The sequence below is a fragment of the Helianthus annuus genome, chromosome 9 (genome assembly GCF_002127325.2).
Source record: "Helianthus annuus cultivar XRQ/B chromosome 9, HanXRQr2.0-SUNRISE, whole genome shotgun sequence".
Classification (NCBI taxonomy): Eukaryota; Viridiplantae; Streptophyta; class Magnoliopsida; order Asterales; family Asteraceae; genus Helianthus; species Helianthus annuus.
The window spans coordinates 141400165-141425223 of record NC_035441.2 but is presented as its reverse complement, the minus strand read 5'-3'; positions in this window follow the sequence as shown (position 1 = coordinate 141425223).

Sequence of the window (25059 nt, the reverse complement as noted above, 5' to 3'; positions counted from 1 at the left end):
TCGAGTTCATCGAAGGATAACACTTATCCTTCGATGATCATCCTTCGAGCCAGAACAAGAACAACCATATATCTAACTGTTTAACCAAGTCAATCCGGAGGATGGTTGACTCGGTCAACTTACAGACTAACTAGGACATCGTTTACATATAGACCGAATACAGACAAAGTACAGACACAAGTGCACCAACAAACTCCCCCTTGGCTGTAGCTTTGTCTCGAACTTCGATGGTCTTTGGTCTTCGAATTCTCAAAACTCTGATGTCCTTTCAAGTCTTCAATGTCGGAGGATCTTCAAAGTCTTCACGTCTTGAAAGCAGAGAGTGTATCTACAAACTACCCGTATCATGTAGGAAGTGTGTTGACAAACTCCCTCTTAACATAAGCTCCCCCTTGAGTTATGCTCGTGAAAGGACTTTATCTTTATGAAGTGAGATCCTTGTGGTGTTGATGATGGCCAGCGGCAACTCGATCATCTTCATCTTTTGAGCGCCTTCTCGTCGTGTCTTCATTCCAAAGCTTGTCATCGACCATGTTCTCCTAGCCTTTAGAATCTGCACATGCAAGAAATCTAAACGCGTAATGAGAACAACTGCTTGGAATAGTTAGCATAAACAAATGACACACGAATGACCATGTCACAATCAAACACCGTCCGACAGTTTGAAAGTTTAATAAATTTCTCGATTTTAGATTTAACTTTCAAAACTTGCAAATTTCGACCGTTTATGAAGATTTAGTCAATTCGGTTTTCGTTCAGGTTTCAGGTAACGAAGACTCGAGCTCCAACATCGTACGATCGAAAATAAAGTAGAAATAAAATCTTTTTGGCTTTTATAAAGTTTAGATTAAAACTCAGATTTTAGGTGAGTTTTTGAAATTAAAAGACAACAATTTTAATATCCTTTGAGTGTTATCAAACGACATCACCGCTAATGTCGTGCTGATATGTACCAAACGACGAAACTGTTTAAAATAAGACAATAAAAGTTAAGCAGTAAATAAATATATACAGACATTCTTTTTGCGAGTTTCGAGGGTAAAAGAATCATATCAGTGTACGGTCATGCCAAAACACTCTTGTTGTTCAGTTAGTTAACATTAAGATAAGCATCCTATAACAATTATCGGTATTGTTGTCCACATAAGCTCAACTTATCAGATGTAATCATGGCGAGGGGATACGTTAAGGTATGATTTATACTTACCGACCGGTGTTCATCCACATCACGACACATTCCCGTATCAAGGTATGCACGAGAGTTCATCTTACCGGTGAGTATACCGATTATCATCTGTTTGACCGTATAAGCTGTGAGATACTCACTTATTTTGATTTGAAAACAAGCCCTATGTGATATAATCACTTATTGATGAGGAACTTGATTTTCATATGCATGAGGGCACAGGTGCAAGTCCGTGAACAGGTCAGTACTTCCGTACAGCAGAGAGACGAACTTGACACCCGGATAAATGTGATATTTTATCACTTATTAGTTTGGACATGTGATTGTTTATCACTTATTGAGGTCGAATGCAGTATGTAATATGTACACGTATGTATAGTATCATGGAAGATCTAGACTTGCGTCCCCGTTATTTTTCGGTAAAAGATACAACCATGATACCCAGATGATAAGCAGCAAAAAGACCGAATATCTCAGAACCTCGGCAATCTATCAAACGAAATTTCGGTACTAAGACCATATGCCAATGAATGGTTCCCACCTGGTCTTCAGTCGATTTAAGATTTATATCACCCTGCACACTTTAAAATGATTGTGAGCCTACCGATACATCTTATATAGAGTTGCTTATCGTTTTACATTTAAGGTTTAAAGAGGTTTGGATAGACCACTGATGTACTATCATTTTCTCTTTTGCTCGCCAGGAAACTCATTTTTGTTTTTCTATTGTTTTTGTGTTTTTGAAATTTTTCGATGTTTTTGGATTTTCAGATTTTTGGATTTACTCCCCCTAAAATCAATAAACTAAGACAAATTTAAAAACACAAAGGTATTTACAAAAATGATTTTCCGATGTTGGTTTACTCTTGCTTGACCTTAATGCCGTTTACCAATAATAAGAAGTCAAATCTAGATTTGTCAAAAGCTTTGGTAAATAAGTCGGCACGTTGGTCATCGGTGTGGACCTTAACAACATCGATTAGCCTTTTCTCAAAGCAATCACGTATGAAGTGGTATTTGATTTCGATGTGTTTGGTCTTTGAATGCTGCACAGGATTTCTAGTGATATCTAAAGCAGCAGAATTATCAACGTAAATAGGAGTAGTTAGGAATTCAAAACCGTAGTCCCGCAATTGTTGTTGGATCCAAAGAACTTGGGAGCAACAACTTGAGGCAGCAATGTATTCAGCTTCGCATGTTGATGTAGCGACGCATGTCTGCTTCTTGCACTGCCATGTGACTAGGCGATTTCCTAAAAACTGACATCCAGCCGTTGTGGATTTGCCGTCGATTTTGCATCCGCCAAAATCAGAATCACTGAAAGCTACCAATTCAAAGTTATTATCCCTAGGGTACCACAGACCGGTTCAGGGTACGCCTTCAAATAACGAAAAATCCTTTTGACAGCTGCAAGATGTGAGGCCTTCGGGTTAACTTGATATCTGGCAAGTAGGCACGTTGGGTACATTATATCTGGCCTTGATGCTGTGAGGTACATAAGGGATCCGATCATTGCGCGGTAGTATGAAGGACTAACAGCTTCACCCTTCAAGTCAGGAGTAATTCCGTGATTAGTTGGCAATTGGGTACCAATGGGCGTTGCATCGGACATCTGGAATCGGCTCAAGATGTCACCAACATATTTAGTCTGATGGATGAATATCCCAGACTCCGTTTGTTGCACTTGTAGGCCCAAGAAGAAGGTCATTTCCCCCATAGCACTCATCTCGAACTTATCCTGCATAATGCGCTCGAAATTCCTACACAAAGCATCATTAGTAGAACCAAAAATAATATCATCAACGTATACCTGAACCAGAAGAAGATCTCCATCTTGTTCTTTGATGAAGAGAGTACAATCGATAAGACCTCTTCGAAAACCATTCTCCAGCAGATAGGTAGATAAGGTTGCATACCAAGCTCGTGGCGCTTGATGAAGACCATAGAGAGCTTTGTTGAGCAACCAAACCCGATCGGGATGGACAGGATCTTCAAAACCTGGAGGCTGTTCGACATATACCTCTTCTTCAACCACACCATGTAGAAATGCACTTTTGACGTCCATCTGGTAAACCTTGAATCCTTTGAATGAGGCATAAGCCAGAAAGATCCGAATAGCTTCCAGACGTGCAACAGGTGCATACACTTCGTTGTAGTCGATCCCTTCAATCTGACGAAAACCTTGAACGACTAAACGAGCTTTGTTCCGAATAACCACTCCACGGTCGTCTTTCTTGCATTTGAAGACCCATCGAGTGCCAATCTTCTTGTAATTCTCAGGTTTTTCAATAAGCTTCCAAACACCAAGCTTTTGAAATTGCTACAATTCTTCCTGCATGGCTTCAACCCAAGCACTATCTTTCAATGCTTCTTTCCACGATTTTGGTTCTTCTTGTGACACGTAACACGCGAAGGACCAGTCATTTTGTTGACCAGATTCTCTTATAGCTGAATACAAACCAGCATTCCGGTTGTTTTTCAGCTGATTACGCGTCTGCACACCGCGATGGACATCTCCTATTATGTTCTGCTGGGGATGGGTATCATGAATCCTCATTTCAGGATTATCTGGCACACGAGCATTGATACCCAAATTGGTAAGATTAAGATCAACAACCAACTCCACACCAGGAATGTGGGTAGAGGTGGATGCATTCCCTTCAGCAGTGTCTACATTCTGCATATGAGGTGTATCACCAGAGGCACCTTGAACAGGAGCAGCTGGAGCTGAAGATCCTTCAGCTGCATCATGATATTCATCATCTTCAGAAGAGTCATTATAATCAGCAGCATCTTCATAAACCTCATTTTGAACCATATTGTTGACAGACGAAGAAACTTGAGGGTCAACAACAATAGGTCTAACCAAAGGCGAGACAGCAGCGTTGTCACTTTCCAACAACATCCTAGCCGCTGCTGATTCTTCGTCAAAGGTTGGCAGATTGAAGGAGTCAAATAGTCCATCATAATCGAACATCCACGGATCACCCGGAGCCCTAACAGGACTCGTGTACCTTTGAACCCTCACTTCACTCCATAGCTCAATCTTTTTGGTAGCTAGATTCCAAACACGAAAATTCAGAGTAGCATATCCAAGGAAGAAACCCTCGATAGCTCTTGCACCAAACTTTCCATCCGGCTCAATCATAGTACATGGAGCACCAAACGGTTCAAGGTAAGAAAGATCCGGTTTCCTTTTCTGAAGGAGTTCGAAGCAAGTCTTGCCATGTCTCTTTACTGTAAGAACTCTGTTCAACGTGTAGCATGCAGCCGATACAGCCTCCCCCCAGAATTGAATAGGGAGTTCCGACTCTACTAACATTGTTCTTGCAGTTTCTATAATCGTTCGATTCTTCCTCTCCGCGACACCATTTTGTTGTGGAGTATAATGAGAACTGTACTCATGAAGAATGCCTTTAGAAGTACAAAACTCATCCATAACTTGATTCTTGAATTCGGTTCCATTGTCGCTTCGGATCCTCTTAACTTTCAACGAATAGAGATTCTCCAATATTGTAAGAAGATCCTTGAGGATGCCAGGAGTTGCACTCTTGTGTGCCATGAAGGATACCCAAGAAAATCTAGAGTAGTCATCAGTAACTACTAAACAATAGGCATCACCAAACGTTGTCTTGTGCTTCATAGGTCCAAACAGGTCCATATGAAGACGTTCGAGAGGCATGCTGACAGTGTTGATTTTCTTCAAAGGGTGTGACTTCTTAGTTTGCTTCCCTTTTTGGCACGAGACACAGATATCTTGCAAATGAAAACTTCTCACAGGCACACCATTCACAAGATTATTTTTCACCAAATGGTTCATCTTCCTCAAGTGAATGTGTCCCATTCTTCTGTGCCAAGATATAGACTCCTTTTCTGTGGCTTTTGAGACAAAGCAAGTGACTTGTGCAGATGTTGTAATCGCCTGGCTCATGTCGAGAATATAAAGATCATTAACTCTCGGAGCCGATAAGAGAATCCATTCTTGTGGAATTTTGAATCCAGGTTTCAGCACATAGCAGCCGGCATCATCAAAATGCACGGTGAATTTCTTATCGCAGATTTGCGACACACTGAGAAGATTGTGATCAATTTTCTTCACATAATTGATCTTATCAAAGCACACGATGCCATTGGAGATACTTCCCTCTCCAGTGATAAAACCGCCTTTGTCACCCGCAAAAGCAACATACCCTCCTCTAATATTTCTCACGTCGTATAGGAGCCGTAAGTCGCCAGTCATGTGCCTGGATGCCCCACTATCAACAATCCAATGACTATTAATAGTTCCTCCTAGAACATCCTGCACATGTCATTTAAAACATCAGTTGAGAATGGGGACCCAAGCCTTAGTGGTCTTGGGTCGTCCCTGAGCATCACGAAACGTGATATCAATCTCTTGATGGTTTTCAAGAACAATTGCTCCCCCTGAATAGTCACCCGCCTTAGGTAACCAAGTTCGTTTTTGCCTACCAGTTTTTGAAGATTCTGGTTTTACAGGTTGTGACACACTTGGTTCCTTTTTAACTGTTTTAACTTCAGATTTTAAAGCTTTTTCAACAGTTTTCATGTTCTTACGTCGTTGTTTAGTTTCTTGTTCCTTTACAGTTCGTTTATCATGTTTAGGTGAAACTGACCGACGTTGAGGGTGAACTGTTTCAGGTGGAGCTTTCTCAACAAATTTCTTCTTTGGAGCATTTGGGCAGTTTCTGATGATGTGCCCAATTTCTCCACATTTGAAACAAGTTCTCCTTTCAACAGACTTAGGAGAACTTGATTGACCACAAGATGTCGAACTCGTGGAACCCGAGGTACTAGCCTTTTCATCACACCCATTTGTGCGTTGAGTGTAATTGTTATCACTGTTACGCTTTAAGATTGTTACTTGTTTTACAAAATCCGTGTTAGATTTGTTTTCAAAAGTTTCAATCTTATCAGTACCCTTGGATGACACGAACTTGACATCTTTTGCTTTCTTTTGAGAACGAGCTCCTTTTGTTTCAGACTTCATCTGAGAGACTTTATGCTTTTGAGCTCGTTTGACTGGTTGTTTACCATTAGAAGCAGTAGGTTGTTGAGTGGTTGAAGATTTTTGTTTACCAAACTGTTTTCTAATCTCAGCCTTAGGAATTGGATCACATTGTGTTACCACAATTCCCGGAAGTGTTTTTCCCAAAAATTTGTTTGTGTTGTCTTCAAAGACTTTGTCAATCAAAGATTTATTTACATTTTTAATTGGGAAAACATGATCTGAGTAGATTTTATTATCTCCAACCAATGTATACAACACGTTACTGCTTTTAACAGTAGTCACACCTGTCTTATCAGCTTTGACATGATCAATCACTTGCTTCTTAACAGATGGAACATCAGGAGTATCAGGATCACAAAGAATGTGATTCTCTCGTGGAATAACTACTCCTTTCATCTTGTTAAGTGATTTATCCCGTTCACCTACATCCACTTCTGTCTCATCATCCGATGTCTCATAGTCCTCGATAATTGGAGGACTTTGCTTCACGGATGATGAAGTTTCCGGTTGCTCAGAAGATGTATTTGAAGAATTGTTCGGTTTGAACCCTAGGCCAGCAGCAAATTCCTCAACATCAAGAGGCACACTGGGTTCATACCGAGGCATTTCCTCCTCATCAGGCATCTTGGTATAATTGTTCATCAAGGGGGGCGGACATTTCTTATACCCTATGCCTTTCTGATTTCCCTTCGGTTGTTGAACATCGATGATGTGATCAAGCACAAATTGGGAGTTAGAATAACTATCCAATTTCTGTTTGATCGCATCATGCTCGCATTGGGCAATGGCTAATTGCTTTTTAGTTTCTTCCACAATGTTAATATATTCATTTATACTTACTTGCTTGTGGTAAACTACTTTGTTAACCTCGGACACATTTTTCTTTAATGTTTCTATTACAGATTTAAATTCTTTTTCATTCCGAGTTAAAGCCATGTTCGCCTCTTTGCATTTCGACAGTTCAATAACCAAATTCTGATTATGACTATGAAGCTTTTCTGATTCAAGCTTCATATCAGCACATGATTTACAAACGCTAGGAGCAGGAGGTTCAGAATTTACCTGACTAGAAGAGGCTGAACCGTTTGCCATAAAGGCAGTTTGAAAAGAAAAAGCTCCATCTTCAGAAAATAGCTTCTCCATTTCCTTTGATGCAGTAGCCGCCTTTCTAATCAGAATTGATTTCTGACATTTAAGCTCATCAGCTTCATTCAGTAGATCCTGAATATCATCATCTCCTTCCTCCTTCACATCAGGCTCTGAGTGATTATCCCCAGAAACAGAGCCTTCTTCATCTGAGCTTCCAGAATAACCAGAACTGTCATCACTTCCAGAAGACTCTTCTTTATGAACATGCTCGATGATCTTTGCATAAAGAGCTGTTCCACTTCTCTGATCATCATCACCAAACTGAACTGACCAGTCACATCCCTCATCTGCTTGAACAGCCAGAGCCCGATTGGGATTTGAAGTTCCAGGCTGGCCCTGATTGTTATTAACTGCCACCATCCTCCTCTCACGGTTCTCTTGCTGGGCATTCACATTTGTATTACTCGTCTGGTTTCTGAAAGGGTTGTGATTGCCATGTTTTGTTGGTAGAGTGCACTCACGTTTGAAGTGCCCTTTGTTACCACAGTTGAAGCATGTCACGGCGTTGATATCAAACCCATACTTCGTATCTTTCTTTCCTTCCAACGAAGTTCTACCAGTACGAGCCATAAAGTCTTTGGCCCTTCTAACCGCACTTGCAAAAGCCCACTTAATATCCATCAACTCCATTTCTTCCTTGTCGATCTGTTGATAATCTTCATTGGTCATGTTGATGTTTCCAAGCTGACCTGCTACCAATCCACAGTAAGCACTGACCATTGTATTAATAATTTCCATGTGCTCCTTAGCTACTTCAATGCTGAGGTGTGAAAGGTTTGAATTATCGACTCGGATTGTGTGAGGATTTTGAGGTTGAGGATTGTTTGTATAATGAGCCTGCTGTTGTTGTTGTGGAGGTTGGACTTGTGGCTGTGTTGGAACAGGAATGTAAGACCTCGGATCGAATTGAGGTTGTGGTGGAGCAGCTGTTGACTGAGGAAACGGAAAGGAACTTGTGTTGGACACAAAAGCTGTCTGCAGTTTAGGTTGCTGTTGCTGAGCTGCAGCGGATCTTGCCAAAGCATCGAAGCCTGGAAGGTACATTTCTGTATTCTGAGGAGCTGGAGCACGCCTTGCTTTCCTGATTTCTTCATCATTTTTATGTTCTAGCTTCTGAATGAACTCATAGATGTTAACCGTGTCTAGAGTTCCAGTGTGCTTTAACAACTCAATAAATGAACTCCATTTTGGAGGCAAAGCGTCAGCAAACCTATTCACCATGTCTTGTTGAGTAGAAACAACCCCATAAGCACACATTTCACTGATCAGATGATAGAAACGGGTTGTCATATCATTTAGAGTTTCGTTTTCCAAAAACTGAAACGATTCAAACTCTTTCTTCAACAAATCATGACGAGACTTTCGAGCAGCTGCATTGCCTTCTCCTCTAGCTACTAAGGCATCCCACCACGTTTTCGTGGTCTTGCAGTAGGAGAACTGATGATAGATATCTTTGTTGAGTGCTTGTGTAAGTGTAGCAAAGGCCTTTTTCTCCAATTCATAAGCCTTCTTGTCATTTTCCAACATGTTGGCATAACCTTCTGAAGTGGACGCAGCAGTTTCAAGATTAGTATTGAATGCATTGATGAAACACGTCCAAAGATCGGTGCTTTGCCCTTGAACATACGTGTGAAAACGGTTTTTCCATGATGGAAAATCGTTCATATGGTTCAACTTCGGTGGACGATTGTTGCTTCCTGTTTCGCTTTCACTAATCAAAAGGTTTTGAATGCTTTGACTTTGATTGGATACCAAAGCCCATTGACTTGGACTGATTGATGGCGGTGGAAACATACTTTTTGCCCAAGCATCAGCCGAAGTTAGTTCTTGACTAGATTGTGAGTTCAAACTCCAATCCCAAGGACTTGTACAACTTATTTTGATCAAATATTAATAGATAACCTACACAAACACAAACTGTTAAATGCAAACAGACCTGAAATGAAAGATACAACCTGGTTCGAAAGATCAATACTTGTTCGAATGATCAACAGTGTTCGAACGATCACTGTTGAGTTTCGAACAATGACTTCGAAAGATTGACTTCGAAAGACTGACCACACAAAGGATCCTTATCTTTCGAAAGATGATTTCGAAAGATTCTCCTTATATTTCGAACACAGATCTCGAAAGATTCACCAACACGAAGGATCCTTATCTTTCGATGAGTAATAGTAGCTCGAAAGATGTATCCTACGACAAGATTCCTTGGCTCGAAAGATAGAACACAGTCTTCGAAGGATATTCGAAGGATGGGTATCTGTCGAGCCTCCTTGATCGAAAGATTATCTTTCGATGTCGAAGGATGTCTTACGAAGAGCTCTGACACAACTGAAAAGGTGACAGGTTGGTGAAAAAGGTGACAGGTTGGTGTACCAACTTTCGGCAGAAGGGATGTTCTGCACACGATTTTTCACCAACTTTTTGACTTTCAAACAAGATTTCCCAAAAAGGCAAATCTTATCCAACAAGTCCAGTCACCGGAGATAACCGGAATCTTGGCCGGAAAATTCAAAGTCACTTAAAAACAAGTTTTCAAGTTACCCAACCCAACCTAGAACACTCCCGAAGGTTTAGAACACGTTTTCCAGTTTAAAATGCAAGAAAAACCACCAAAAACGATTGCTAAACCAAGTGTTCAAACACACCAAGAACTTGAACAAACCCGGTTTTAAACAAGGTAAAGAGCCAAGGCTCTGATACCACTTGTAGGTCCCTTTCCGGAGGATGACGAACCTAAACCTTGTTATACTAACCCACTAGCGAGTGCGGAATCCAAGCTAGCAAGCAAACCGGGATGAGACAAGTATAAACACAAACACACAAGGATTCACCGATTAACACCACTGTATTAATACGTATGAAGGTTCCGGTTACAAGCACAATGTTTACAAATCAAACTTGCAAACTCTCAAAGTGTGTGTGTGTGTTTCGGACAGAATGCTCTCAACTCTCTATGTGTGCATCTATCTTTTCACATACACTGCATGGGTATATATATATACCCAGCCCAGGTTGTCATGTCCGAAGGATCAGATAGATGGTCGAAGGATCATCTATCGATTACAAAGTCTTCGAAGGATCTGCATGAACCTCGAAGGATGATCTATCGAACCATCCATCGAAGGTTCATCTTTCGAGTTCATCGAAGGATAACACTTATCCTTCGATGATCATCCTTCGAGCCAGAACAAGAACAACCATATATCTAACTGTTTAACCAAGTCAATCCGGAGGATGGTTGACTCGGTCAACTTACAGACTAACTAGGACATCGTTTACATATAGACCGAATACAGACAAAGTACAGACATAAGTGCACCAACAAACTCCCCCTTGGCTGTAGCTTTGTCTCGAACTTCGATGGTCTTTGGTCTTCGAATTCTCAAAACTCTGATGTCCTTTCAAGTCTTCAATGTCGGAGGATCTTCAAAGTCTTCACGTCTTGAAAGCAGAGAGTGTATCTACAAACTACCCGTATCATGTAGGAAGTGTGTTGACAAACTCCCTCTTAACATAAGCTCCCCCTTGAGTTATGCTCGTGAAAGGACTTTATCTTTATGAAGTGAGATCCTTGTGGTGTTGATGATGGCCAGCGGCAACTCGATCATCTTCATCTTTTGAGCGCCTTCTCGTCGTGTCTTCATTCCAAAGCTTGTCATCGACCATGTTCTCCTAGCCTTTAGAATCTGCACATGCAAGAAATCTAAACGCGTAATGAGAACAACTGCTTGGAATAGTTAGCATAAACAAATGACACACGAATGACCATGTCACAATCAAACACCGTCCGACAGTTTGAAAGTTTAATAAATTTCTCGATTTTAGATTTAACTTTCAAAACTTGCAAATTTCGACCGTTTATGAAGATTTAGTCAATTCGGTTTTCGTTCAGGTTTCAGGTAACGAAGACTCGAGCTCCAACATCGTACGATCGAAAATAAAGTAAAAATAAAATCTTTTTGGCTTTTATAAAGTTTAGATTAAAACTCAGATTTTAGGTGAGTTTTTGAAATTAAAAGACAACAATTTTAATATCCTTTGAGTGTTATCAAACGACATCACCGCTAATGTCGTGCTGATATGTACCAAACGACGAAACTGTTTAAAATAAGACAATAAAAGTTAAGCAGTAAATAAATATATACAGACATTCTTTTTGCGAGTTTCGAGGGTAAAAGAATCATATCAGTGTACGGTCATGCCAAAACACTCTTGTTGTTCAGTTAGTTAACATTAAGATAAGCTTCCTATAACAATTATCGGTATTGTTGTCCACTTAAGCTCAACTTATCAGATGTAATCATGGCGAGGGGATACGTTAAGGTATGATTTATACTTACCGACCGGTGTTCATCCACATCACGACACATTCCCGTATCAAGGTATGCACGAGAGTTCATCTTACCGGTGAGTATACCGATTATCATCTGTTTGACCGTATAAGCTGTGAGATACTCACTTATTTTGATTTGAAAACAAGCCCTATGTGATATAATCACTTATTGATGAGGAACTTGATTTTCATATGCATGAGGGCACAGGTGCAAGTCCGTGAACAGGTCAGTACTTCCGTACAGCAGAGAGACGAACTTGACACCCGAATAAATGTGATATTTTATCACTTATTAGTTTGGACATGTGATTGTTTATCACTTATTGAGGTCGAATGCAGTATGTAATATGTACACGTATGTATAGTATCATGGAAGATCTAGACTTGCGTCCCCGTTATTTTTCGGTAAAAGATACAACCATGATACCCAGATGATAAGCAGCAAAAAGACCGAATATCTCAGAACCTCGGCAATCTATCAAACGAAATTTCGGTACTAAGACCATATGCCAATGAATGGTTCCCACCTGGTCTTCAGTCGATTTAAGATTTATATCACCCTGCACACTTTAAAATGATTGTGAGCCTACCGATACATCTTATATAGAGTTGCTTATCGTTTTACATTTAAGGTTTAAAGAGGTTTGGATAGACCACTGATGTACTATCATTTTCTCTTTTGCTCGCCAGGAAACTCATTTTTGTTTTTCTATTGTTTTTGTGTTTTTGAAATTTTTCGATGTTTTTGGATTTTCAGATTTTTGGATTTACTCCCCCTAAAATCAATAAACTAAGACAAATTTAAAAACACAAAGGTATTTACAAAAATGATTTTCCGATGTTGGTTTACTCTTGCTTGACCTTAATGCCGTTTACCAATAATAAGAAGTCAAATCTAGATTTGTCAAAAGCTTTGGTAAATAAGTCGGCACGTTGGTCATCGGTGTGGACCTTAACAACATCGATTAGCCTTTTCTCAAAGCAATCACGTATGAAGTGATATTTGATTTCGATGTGTTTGGTCTTTGAATGCTGCACAGGATTTCTAGTGATATCTAAAGCAGCAGAATTATCAACGTAAATAGGAGTAGTTAGGAATTCAAAACCGTAGTCCCGCAATTGTTGTTGGATCCAAAGAACTTGGGAGCAACAACTTGAGGCAGCAATGTATTCAGCTTCGCATGTTGATGTAGCGACGCATGTCTGCTTCTTGCACTGCCATGTGACTAGGCGATTTCCTAAAAACTGACATCCAGCCGTTGTGGATTTGCCGTCGATTTTGCATCCGCCAAAATCAGAATCACTGAAAGCTACCAATTCAAAGTTATTATCCCTAGGGTACCACAGACCGGTGTCAGGGTACGCCTTCAAATAACGAAAAATCCTTTTGACAGCTGCAAGATGTGAGGCCTTCGGGTTAACTTGATATCTGGCAAGTAGGCACGTTGGGTACATTATATCTGGCCTTGATGCTGTGAGGTACATAAGGGATCCGATCATTGCGCGGTAGTATGAAGGACTAACAGCTTCACCCTTCAAGTCAGGAGTAATTCCGTGATTAGTTGGCAATGGGGTACCAATGGGCGTTGCATCGGACATCTGGAATCGGCTCAAGATGTCACCAACATATTTAGTCTGATGGATGAATATCCCAGACTCCGTTTGTTGCACTTGTAGGCCCAAGAAGAAGGTCATTTCCCCCATAGCACTCATCTCGAACTTATCCTGCATAATGCGCTCGAAATTCCTACACAAAGCATCATTAGTAGAACCAAAAATAATATCATCAACGTATACCTGAACCAGAAGAAGATCTCCATCTTGTTCTTTGATGAAGAGAGTACAATCGATAAGACCTCTTCGAAAACCATTCTCCAGCAGATAGGTAGATAAGGTTGCATACCAAGCTCGTGGCGCTTGATGAAGACCATAGAGAGCTTTGTTGAGCAACCAAACCCGATCGGGATGGACAGGATCTTCAAAACCTGGAGGCTGTTCGACATATACCTCTTCTTCAACCACACCATGTAGAAATGCACTTTTGACGTCCATCTGGTAAACCTTGAATCCTTTGAATGAGGCATAAGCCAGAAAGATCCGAATAGCTTCCAGATGTGCAACAGGTGCATACACTTCGTTGTAGTCGATCCCTTCAATCTGACGAAAACCTTGAACGACTAAACGAGCTTTGTTCCGAATAACCACTCCACGGTCGTCTTTCTTGCATTTGAAGACCCATCGAGTGCCAATCTTCTTGTAATTCTCAGGTTTTTCAATAAGCTTCCAAACACCAAGCTTTTGAAATTGCTACAATTCTTCCTGCATGGCTTCAACCCAAGCACTATCTTTCAATGCTTCTTTCCACGATTTTGGTTCTTCTTGTGACACGTAACACGCGAAGGACCAGTCATTTTGTTGACCAGATTCTCTTATAGCTGAATACAAACCAGCATTCCGGTTGTTTTTCAGCTGATTACGCGTCTGCACACCGCGATGGACATCTCCTATTATGTTCTGCTGGGGATGGGTATCATGAATCCTCATTTCAGGATTATCTGGCACACGAGCATTGATACCCAAATTGGTAAGATTAAGATCAACAACCAACTCCACACCAGGAATGTGGGTAGAGGTGGATGCATTCCCTTCAGCAGTGTCTACATTCTGCATATGAGGTGTATCACCAGAGGCACCTTGAACAGGAGCAGCTGGAGCTGAAGATCCTTCAGCTGCATCATGATATTCATCATCTTTAGAAGAGTCATTATAATCAGCAGCATCTTCATAAACCTCATTTTGAACCATATTGTTGACAGACGAAGAAACTTGAGGGTCAACAACAATAGGTCTAACCAAAGGCGAGACAGCAGCGTTGTCACTTTCCAACAACATCCTAGCCGCTGCTGATTCTTCGTCAAAGGTTGGCAGATTGAAGGAGTCAAATAGTCCATCATAATCGAACATCCACGGATCACCCGGAGCCCTAACAGGACTCGTGTACCTTTGAACCCTCACTTCACTCCATAGCTCAATCTTTTTGGTAGCTAGATTCCAAACACGAAAATTCGGAGTAGCATATCCAAGGAAGAAACCCTCGATAGCTCTTGCACCAAACTTTCCATCCGGCTCAATCATAGTACATGGAGCACCAAACGGTTCAAGGTAAGAAAGATCCGGTTTCCTTTTCTGAAGGAGTTCGAAGCAAGTCTTGCCATGTCTCTTTACTGTAAGAACTCTGTTCAACGTGTAGCATGCAGCCGATACAGCCTCCCCCCAGAATTGAATAGGGAGTTCCGACTCTACTAACATTGTTCTTGCAGTTTCTATAATCGTTCGATTCTTCCTCTCCGCGACACCATTTTGTTGTGGAGTATAATGAGAACTGTACTCATGAAGAATGCCTTTAGAAGTACAAAACTCATCCATAACTTGATTCTTGAATTCGGTTCCATTGTCGCTTCGGATCCTCTTAACTTTCAACGAATAGAGATTCTCCAACATTGTAAGAAGATCCTTGAGGATGCCAGGAGTTGCACTCTTGTGTGCCATGAAGGATACCCAAGAAAATCTAGAGTAGTCATCAGTAACTACTAAACAATAGGCATCACCAAACGTTGTCTTGTGCTTCATAGGTCCAAACAGGTCCATATGAAGACGTTCGAGAGGCATGCTGACAGTGTTGATTTTCTTCAAAGGGTGTGACTTCTTAGTTTGCTTCCCTTTTTGGCACGAGACACAGATATCTTGCAAATGAAAACTTCTCACAGGCACACCATTCACAAGATTATTTTTCACCAAATGGTTCATCTTCCTCAAGTGAATGTGTCCCATTCTTCTGTGCCAAGATATAGACTCCTTTTCTGTGGCTTTTGAGACAAAGCAAGTGACTTGTGCAGATGTTGTAATCGCCTGGCTCATGTCGAGAATATAAAGATCATTAACTCTCGGAGCCGATAAGAGAATCCATTCTTGTGGAATTTTGAATCCAGGTTTCAGCACATAGCAGCCGGCATCATCAAAATGCACGGTGAATTTCTTATCGCAGATTTGCGACACACTGAGAAGATTGTGATCAATTTTCTTCACATAATTGATCTTATCAAAGCACACGATGCCATTGGAGATACTTCCCTCTCCAGTGATAAAACCGCCTTTGTCACCCGCAAAAGCAACATACCCTCCTCTAATATTTCTCACGTCGTATAGGAGCCGTAAGTCGCCAGTCATGTGCCTGGATGCCCCACTATCAACAATCCAATGACTATTAATAGTTCCTCCTAGAACATCCTGCACATGTCATTTAAAACATCAGTTGAGAATGGGGACCCAAGCCTTAGTGGTCTTGGGTCGTCCCTGAGCATCACGAAACGTGATATCAATCTCTTGATGGTTTTCAAGAACAATTGCTCCCCCTGAATAGTCACCCGCCTTAGGTAACCAAGTTCGTTTTTGCCTACCAGTTTTTGAAGATTCTGGTTTTACAGGTTGTGACACACTTGGTTCCTTTTTAACTGTTTTAACTTCAGATTTTAAAGCTTTTTCAACAGTTTTCATGTTCTTACGTCGTTGTTTAGTTTCTTGTTCCTTTACAGTTCGTTTATCATGTTTAGGTGAAACTGACCGACGTTGAGGGTGAACTGTTTCAGGTGGAGCTTTCTCAACAAATTTCTTCTTTGGAGCATTTGGGCAGTTTCTGATGATGTGCCCAATTTCTCCACATTTGAAACAAGTTCTCCTTTCAACAGACTTAGGAGAACTTGATTGACCACAAGATGTCGAACTCGTGGAACCCGAGGTACTAGCCTTTTCATCACACCCATTTGTGCGTTGAGTGTAATTGTTATCACTGTTACGCTTTAAGATTGTTACTTGTTTTACAAAATCCGTGTTAGATTTGTTTTCAAAAGTTTCAATCTTATCAGTACCCTTGGATGACACGAACTTGACATCTTTTGCTTTCTTTTGAGAACGGGCTCCTTTTGTTTCAGACTTCATCTGAGAGACTTTATGCTTTTGAGCTCGTTTGACTGGTTGTTTACCATTAGAAGCAGTAGGTTGTTGAGTGGTTGAAGATTTTTGTTTACCAAACTGTTTTCTAATCTCAGCCTTAGGAATTGGATCACATTGTGTTACCACAATTCCCGGAAGTGTTTTTCCCAAAAATTTGTTTGTGTTGTCTTCAAAGACTTTGTCAATCAAAGATTTATTTACATTTTTAATTGGGAAAACATGATCTGAGTAGATTTTATTATCTCCAACCAATGTATACAACACGTTACTGCTTTTAACAGTAGTCACACCTGTCTTATCAGCTTTGACATGATCAATCACTTGCTTCTTAACAGATGGAACATCAGGAGTATCAGGATCACAAAGAATGTGATTCTCTCGTGGAATAACTACTCCTTTCATCTTGTTAAGTGATTTATCCCGTTCACCTACATCCACTTCTGTCTCATCATCCGATGTCTCATAGTCCTCGATAATTGGAGGACTTTGCTTCACGGATGATGAAGTTTCCGGTTGCTCAGAAGATGTATTTGAAGAATTGTTCGGTTTGAACCCTAGGCCAGCAGCAAATTCCTCAACATCAAGAGGCACACTGGGTTCATACCGAGGCATTTCCTCCTCATCAGGCATCTTGGTATAATTGTTCATCAAGGGGGGCGGACATTTCTTATACCCTATGCCTTTCTGATTTCCCTTCGGTTGTTGAACATCGATGATGTGATCAAGCACAAATTGGGAGTTAGAATAACTATCCAATTTCTGTTTGATCGCATCATGCTCGCATTGGGCAATGGCTAATTGCTTTTTAGTTTCTTCCACAATGTTAATATATTCATTTATACTTACTTGCTTGTGGTAAACTACTTTGTTAACCTCGGACACATTTTTCTTTAATGTTTCTATTACAGATTTAAATTCTTTTTCATTCCGAGTTAAAGCCATGTTCGCCTCTTTGCATTTCGACAGTTCAATAACCAAATTCTGATTATGACTATGAAGCTTTTCTGATTCAAGCTTCATATCAGCACATGATTTACAAACGCTAGGAGCAGGAGGTTCAGAATTTACCTGACTAGAAGAGGCTGAACCGTTTGCCATAAAGGCAGTTTGAAAAGAAAAAGCTCCATCTTCAGAAAATAGCTTCTCCATTTCCTTTGATGCAGTAGCCGCCTTTCTAATCAGAATTGATTTCTGACATTTAAGCTCATCAGCTTCATTCAGTAGATCCTGAATATCATCATCTCCTTCCTCCTTCACATCAGGCTCTGAGTGATTATCCCCAGAAACAGAGCCTTCTTCATCTGAGCTTCCAGAATAACCAGAACTGTCATCACTTCCAGAAGACTCTTCTTTATGAACATGCTCGATGATCTTTGCATAAAGAGCTGTTCCACTTCTCTGATCATCATCACCAAACTGAACTGACCAGTCACATCCCTCATCTGCTTGAACAGCCAGAGCCCGATTGGGATTTGAAGTTCCAGGCTGGCCCTGATTGTTATTAACTGCCACCATCCTCCTCTCACGGTTCTCTTGCTGGGCATTCACATTTGTATTACTCGTCTGGTTTCTGAAAGGGTTGTGATTGCCATGTTTTGTTGGTAGAGTGCACTCACGTTTGAAGTGCCCTTTGTTACCACAGTTGAAGCATGTCACGGCGTTGATATCAAACCCATACTTCGTATCTTTCTTTCCTTCCAACGAAGTTCTACCAGTACGAGCCATAAAGTCTTTGGCCCTTCTAACCGCACTTGCAAAAGCCCACTTAATATCCATCAACTCCATTTCTTCCTTGTCGATCTGTTGATAATCTTCATTGGTCATGTTGATGTTTCCAAGCTGACCTGCTACCAATCCACAGTAAGCACTGACCATTGTATTAATAATTTCCATGTGCTCCTTAGCTACTTCAATGCTGAGGTGTGAAAGGTTTGAATTATCGACTCGGATTGTGTGAGGATTTTGAGGTTGAGGATTGTTTGTATAATGAGCCTGCTGTTGTTGTTGTGGAGGTTGGACTTGTGGCTGTGTTGGAACAGGAATGTAAGACCTCGGATCGAATTGAGGTTGTGGTGGAGCAGCTGTTGACTGAGGAAACGGAAAGGAACTTGTGTTGGACACAAAAGCTGTCTGCAGTTTAGGTTGCTGTTGCTGAGCTGCAGCGGATCTTGCCAAAGCATCGAAGCCTGGAAGGTACATTTCTGTATTCTGAGGAGCTGGAGCACGCCTTGCTTTCCTGATTTCTTCATCATTTTTATGTTCTAGCTTCTGAATGAACTCATAGATGTTAACCGTGTCTAGAGTTCCAGTGTGCTTTAACAACTCAATAAATGAACTCCATTTTGGAGGCAAAGCGTCAGCAAACCTATTCACCATGTCTTGTTGAGTAGAAACAACCCCATAAGCACACATTTCACTGATCAGATGATAGAAACGGGTTGTCATATCATTTAGAGTTTCGTTTTCCAAAAACTGAAACGATTCAAACTCTTTCTTCAACAAATCATGACGAGACTTTCGAGCAGCTGCATTGCCTTCTCCTCTAGCTACTAAGGCATCCCACCACGTTTTTGTGGTCTTGCAGTAGGAGAACTGATGATAGATATCTTTGTTGAGTGCTTGTGTAAGTGTAGCAAAGGCCTTTTTCTCCAATTCATAAGCCTTCTTGTCATTTTCCAACATGTTGGCATAACCTTCTGAAGTGGACGCAGCAGTTTCAAGATTAGTATTGAATGCATTGATGAAACACATCCAAAGATCGGTGCTTTGCCCTTGAACATACGTGTGAAAACGGTTTCAAGATTATTCAATTTCATATAACGAGTTATAACAATCGGTATGCATCAATTTCATAATCGATAAGTGCATGATGTTAATTTATATGTTAAAATAATTGGTCAACTGGAAGGAGGATTAAGATGAACGAATAAGGAGATATTGTACCTTGGCCTCTGACTCGGAATTCAATAGCTGATTGTTCTCTTCTTTTGATATGTTATAGCGTTGAATCACTGATTTCATACTGAATTATCAAGTAAATCAAACATTGTTAATTAGCACAAACAATTTCTTTTTGTCATGGAATGATTTTATGGATCAAAGTTTGATCGACACACTTATAACATATCAACCTATTGGTGGATCACCTTATATATATACATGCAAGTGGTTGAGTTTGTTAATTAGTTTTCCATTACAAAATATATACACTAGCTATTGATTGATTGTTCTTTTATGTAGATTATCTATTGGGTAGGTATTTTAACTATAATTATGTAGCATATTGATATTATTAACTTAACAAAACTTTGCATCTGAAATAATTATCTTATTATGTAATGAGTGAGCCGGAAACCGGGAACTTGCTTACATGACACAATTCACAGAACCCACACCTTATGTGTATCTAGTTTATAAAAACTAAAAATAATTAGTAAAATTAGATCCAAATCGAACTAAATCTAACAATATATGTATTAGTAACACAAGTGGTGCAATCAATATTAATACATTAATGTGAGCAATAACGAATAAAGTAATGTATAATTAGTAACACCAAATTAGCAACACATTTATTATCATTGATATCATCACACGTGGAATTTCCATGTTACGTAGGGTAATTTGCATACAATATACTACAAAAATTTTACTTATGTTTTTAGCAAAATAATGTTTCACTTGTAAAATGTCATTGCGATTTGCGATAAATTTTTTATACTAAAGAACGAAGACTAAGTTTTATCAATTTTAAACTATGTGGGTCGGTTTGGGTCAATTTTTGTCCAAACCTATAACCATTATCGGAATGTCAATTAATGGATAACCATAACCTTAACCGATTGGTTATAGTTATTTCGGTTAATTGATTTTAAAGGTTATAGTGGGTCGATTGTTCGGTTAATTGTGAATCTTCCATAAGTAAAAATAATTCAAAACAATGTAATTGCATTATTTAGGTTCGAAGTTTAGGCTTGAAATTTTTTACCATAGAATAAATTGTTATTAGACATTTCTATCTATGGGTATATTACATAACATCTAAAAAATACATATAATTTATAATATTAACACGATTAGTACGAAATGTTTGTACAAAACAATATGATATAATCCATAAATTCAAACAAGCGTTCAACAAAAATGATATGGTACATCCCATAAATTCAAACAAATATTCAACATAAAACATCAAATATTGAAAAATGGTGAAAAGTCTAAAATCTGACAAAAATATTATTACATGTTGGTCCGATTCAGTTATGGTAGGTATGGAAACATTTATAACCATAATTGGTCCGCTACTTTCGGGGTTTTTTTTTTTTTTTTTGTTTCGGGTATTGTGGTTAAATTGGCTATTGGTCGGTTAATCCGGTTTTTTTTACACTCCGGTTAAAAGTGTTCTCTTTTTCAATATGGAGAGTAGAAGAAATATAACTAGCTAAGTAACGGTTTTGGGTGATTTATTTTCATAATGAAGTTTTCAAAAAATATTTACCAAATATTACAAAATTGCTAAGTTTTTTCATAATGAAGTTTTCAAAAAATATTTACCAAATATTACAAAATTGCTAAGTTTTTTTATGTTGAAAGTAGATGATTATGTATTATAAATATTTTATTCTTCACGTATCTTTGTGTAATATTTATGTATATATATGGAGAGGATTATGAAAAGAGTCTTTTTTTTTTCCTTGAGAAAATTCAAGATAACTCTATCAAATGACTAATATTTGTGTTAAATTTTTTGTAAGTGTAGTATCCGGTAACTGAAGATATCAATGTCAGATAGAACTGATAGCAACAGTTAAGGGGGAGAGTGTAAGTGCAATTTCTGTAGGGTAACTGTCGCTTATCAGTTCTGGTCAACCAAAGCAGAAGTCCAAGTTAAAGTCAACGATAATGAAGAATTCAAGACCACATGAAGACCATGCACTGATCAAGGGGGAGTTTGTTAATGCACTTTGGGTGAAAAGTGCATTCCTTCCAATTGTTAGGGTCTTTATTGTACATGTCTTGAAACTTAGTCCAAGGTTTATCCTTGGACAAGTTGTCCAAGTTTTAGGCTAGACTTTTGTCTGAGTTTTTGTTTAGGACAAAAGTCAGGGTTTTTGTGTAGATGGTTTGTCTGAGTTTTAGTCCCTAGTCTATATATATATATGTTGTATAGGATTAGGGCAATGGACACAATATAGACATACACGACAAGAACCCTAGAGAAAGCTTTGTGCACCTCCCACAAGATCCCATCCATTCTCCATCACTGTGTGTATTCTAGAGAGAGAGGGAAACTATGTGTTAGTGAGAGAAAGCTAGGTTTAGATCTTTGTGATCTAAACCAGCTTGTAGATGATGTATACTCCTTTGGTTTGTGTAATCTGTGATGACTGATTCATCAATAAAGAGATTCATCTTCTACATATTTACATCTTGTTCATCATATTTTGTTCTTCATGTCTTGTTTATCATATTTTGTTCTACATATTTACATCTTGTTCATCATATTTTGTTCTTCATATTTTGTGTAATCTGTGATTCAAGACGTCAAAGTGATCAGTTAACGATTTGGTGACAGAACACACTAAGTGTTAAGTTGGGGGTGACAGAAGTCAAAGTGATAGTTGGGGGTGACAGCGGCCAATAGCCAATAATTTGGGATGATAAAATCCAATAACCCATACATATATACACATACAGGGGAGGGTTATCTTGAGAACGCTAAATATTGCGAGAACCGTGAGAACGAATGAAAAAATCAATAAAAACTAATTTTTTTTAATACAAACCTCATTGTAATTAAGATACAACATTAAAAAAAGAATTTACAATATCAAATAATTTATTTCTCCTTTCAAAATCACTCTTTTTAGATTTTTTACACATGTGTAAATATAACAGATTTACACATGTGTAAATGACAAACTTACTGTAGGTCCCTTTCACGGAGGATGACGAACCTAAACCTTGTTATACAAACCTACTAGCGAGTGCGGAATCCAAGCTAGTAAGCAAACCGGGATGAAGCAAGTAGAGAAACAAACACACAAGAGTTCACCGATTAACACCACTGTATTAATACGTATGAAGGATCCAGTTACAAGCACAATGTTTACAAATCTAACTTGCAAACTCTCACTATGTGTGTGTGTGTTTCGGACAGAATGCTCTCAGCTCTCAAGTCTCTTGTCTGTGTGCATCTATCTACTCTCAACACACTGCATGGGTATTTATACCCAGCTCATGTTGTCTATCCCGAAGGATCCGATAGATGGTCCGAAGGATCATCTATCGAGTACACTTCATTCGAAGGATGAGCAGGGACCTCGAAGGATGATCCTTCGAGGTCTAACAGTCGAACCATATCTATCGAGCACCTCGAAGGATCAACAGTATCCTTCGAGGCTATCCTTCGATACAGACTAACATATTACAACTTATTGGCCAAGTCAAACTAGGAGGATAGTTGACTTGGTCAACTTACAGACTAACTTAGGACATCGTTTACATACAGACCGAATACAGACAAAGTACAGACACAAGTGCACCAACAAACTCCCCCTTGGCTGTAGCTTTGTCTTTATCTTCTATAGTTGTAGACACGTCTCGAACTTCGACGGTCCTTGGTCTTCGAGTTCCCAAAACTCTGATGTCCTTTCAAGTCTTCATTGTCGGAGGATCTTCAAAGTCTTCACGTATTGAATGTAGAGAGTGTATCGACAAACTACCCGTATCATGTAGGAAGTGTGTTGACAAACTCCCCCTTAACATAAGCTCCCCCTTGAGTTATGCTCGTGAATGACTTGATCTTTATGAAGTGAGATCCTTGTGGTGTTGATGATGGTCAGCGGCTACTCGATCATCTTCATCTCTTGAGCGCCTTCTCGTCGTGTCTTCATTCCAAAGCTTGTCATCGACCATGTACTCCTAGCCTTTAGAATCTGCACATGCAAGAAATCTAAACGCATAATGAGAACAACTGCTTGGAATATAGTTAATCATAAACCAGTGACACACTCATGACCATTATCACAATCAAACACCGTCCGACAGTTTGAAAGTTTAATAAATTTCTCGATTTTAGATTTAACTTTCAAAACTTGCAAATTTCGACCGTTTATGAAGATTTAGTCAATTCGGTTTTCGTTCAGGTTTCAGGTAACGAAGACTCGAGCTCCAACATCGTACGATCGAAAATAAAGTAGAAAGAAAATCTTTTTGGCTTTTATAAAATTTATATTAAAACACGCCTAAAATCTTTTTGGAATTTTTGAAATTAAAAGACAACAATTTAAAATCCTTTGAGTGTTATCAAACGACATCACCGCTAATGTCGTGCTGATATGCACCAAACGACGAAACTGTTTAAAAGAAAAACAATAAAAGTTAAGCAGTAAATAAATATATACAGACATTCTTTTTGCGAGTTTCGAGGGTAAGAGAATCATATCAGTGTACGGTCATGCCAAAACACTCTTGTTGTTCAGTTAGTTAACATTAAAATAAGCATCCTATAACAATTATCGGTATTGTTGTCCACTTAAGCTCAACTTATCAGATGTAATCATGGCGAGGGGATACGTTAAGGTATGTTTTATACTTACCGACCGGTGTTCATCCACATCACGACACATTCCCGTATCAAGGTATGCACGAGTGTTCATCTTACCGGTGAGTATACCGATTATCATCTGTTTGACCGTATAAAACGTGAGATACTCACTTATTTTGATTTGAAAACAAGCCCTATGTGATATAATCACTTATTGATGAGGAACTTGATTTTCGTATGCATGAGGGCACAGGTGCAAGTCCGTGAACAGGTCAGTACTTCCGTACAGCAGAGAGACGAACTTGACACCCGGATAGATGTGATATTTTTATCACTTATTTGTTTGGACATGTGATTGTTTATCACTTATTGAGGTCGAATGCAGTATGTAATATGTACACGTATGTATAGTATCATGGAAGATCTAGACTTGCGTCCCCATTATTTTTCGGTAAAAGATACAACCATGATACCCAGATGATAAGCAGCATAAAGACCGAATATCTCAGAACCTCGGCAATCTATCAAACGAAATTTCGGTACTAAGACCATATGCCAATGAGTGGTTCCCACCTGGCCTTCAGTCGATTAAGATTTATATCACCCTGCACACTTTAAAATGATTGTGAGCCTACCGATACATCTTATATAGAGCTGCTTATCGTTTTTCATTTAAGGTTTAAAGAGGTTTGGATAGACCACTGATGTACTATCATTTTCTCTTTTGCTCTCCAGGAAACTCATTTTTGCTTTTCTATTGTTTTTGTGTTTTTGAAATTTTTCGATGTTTTTGGATTTTC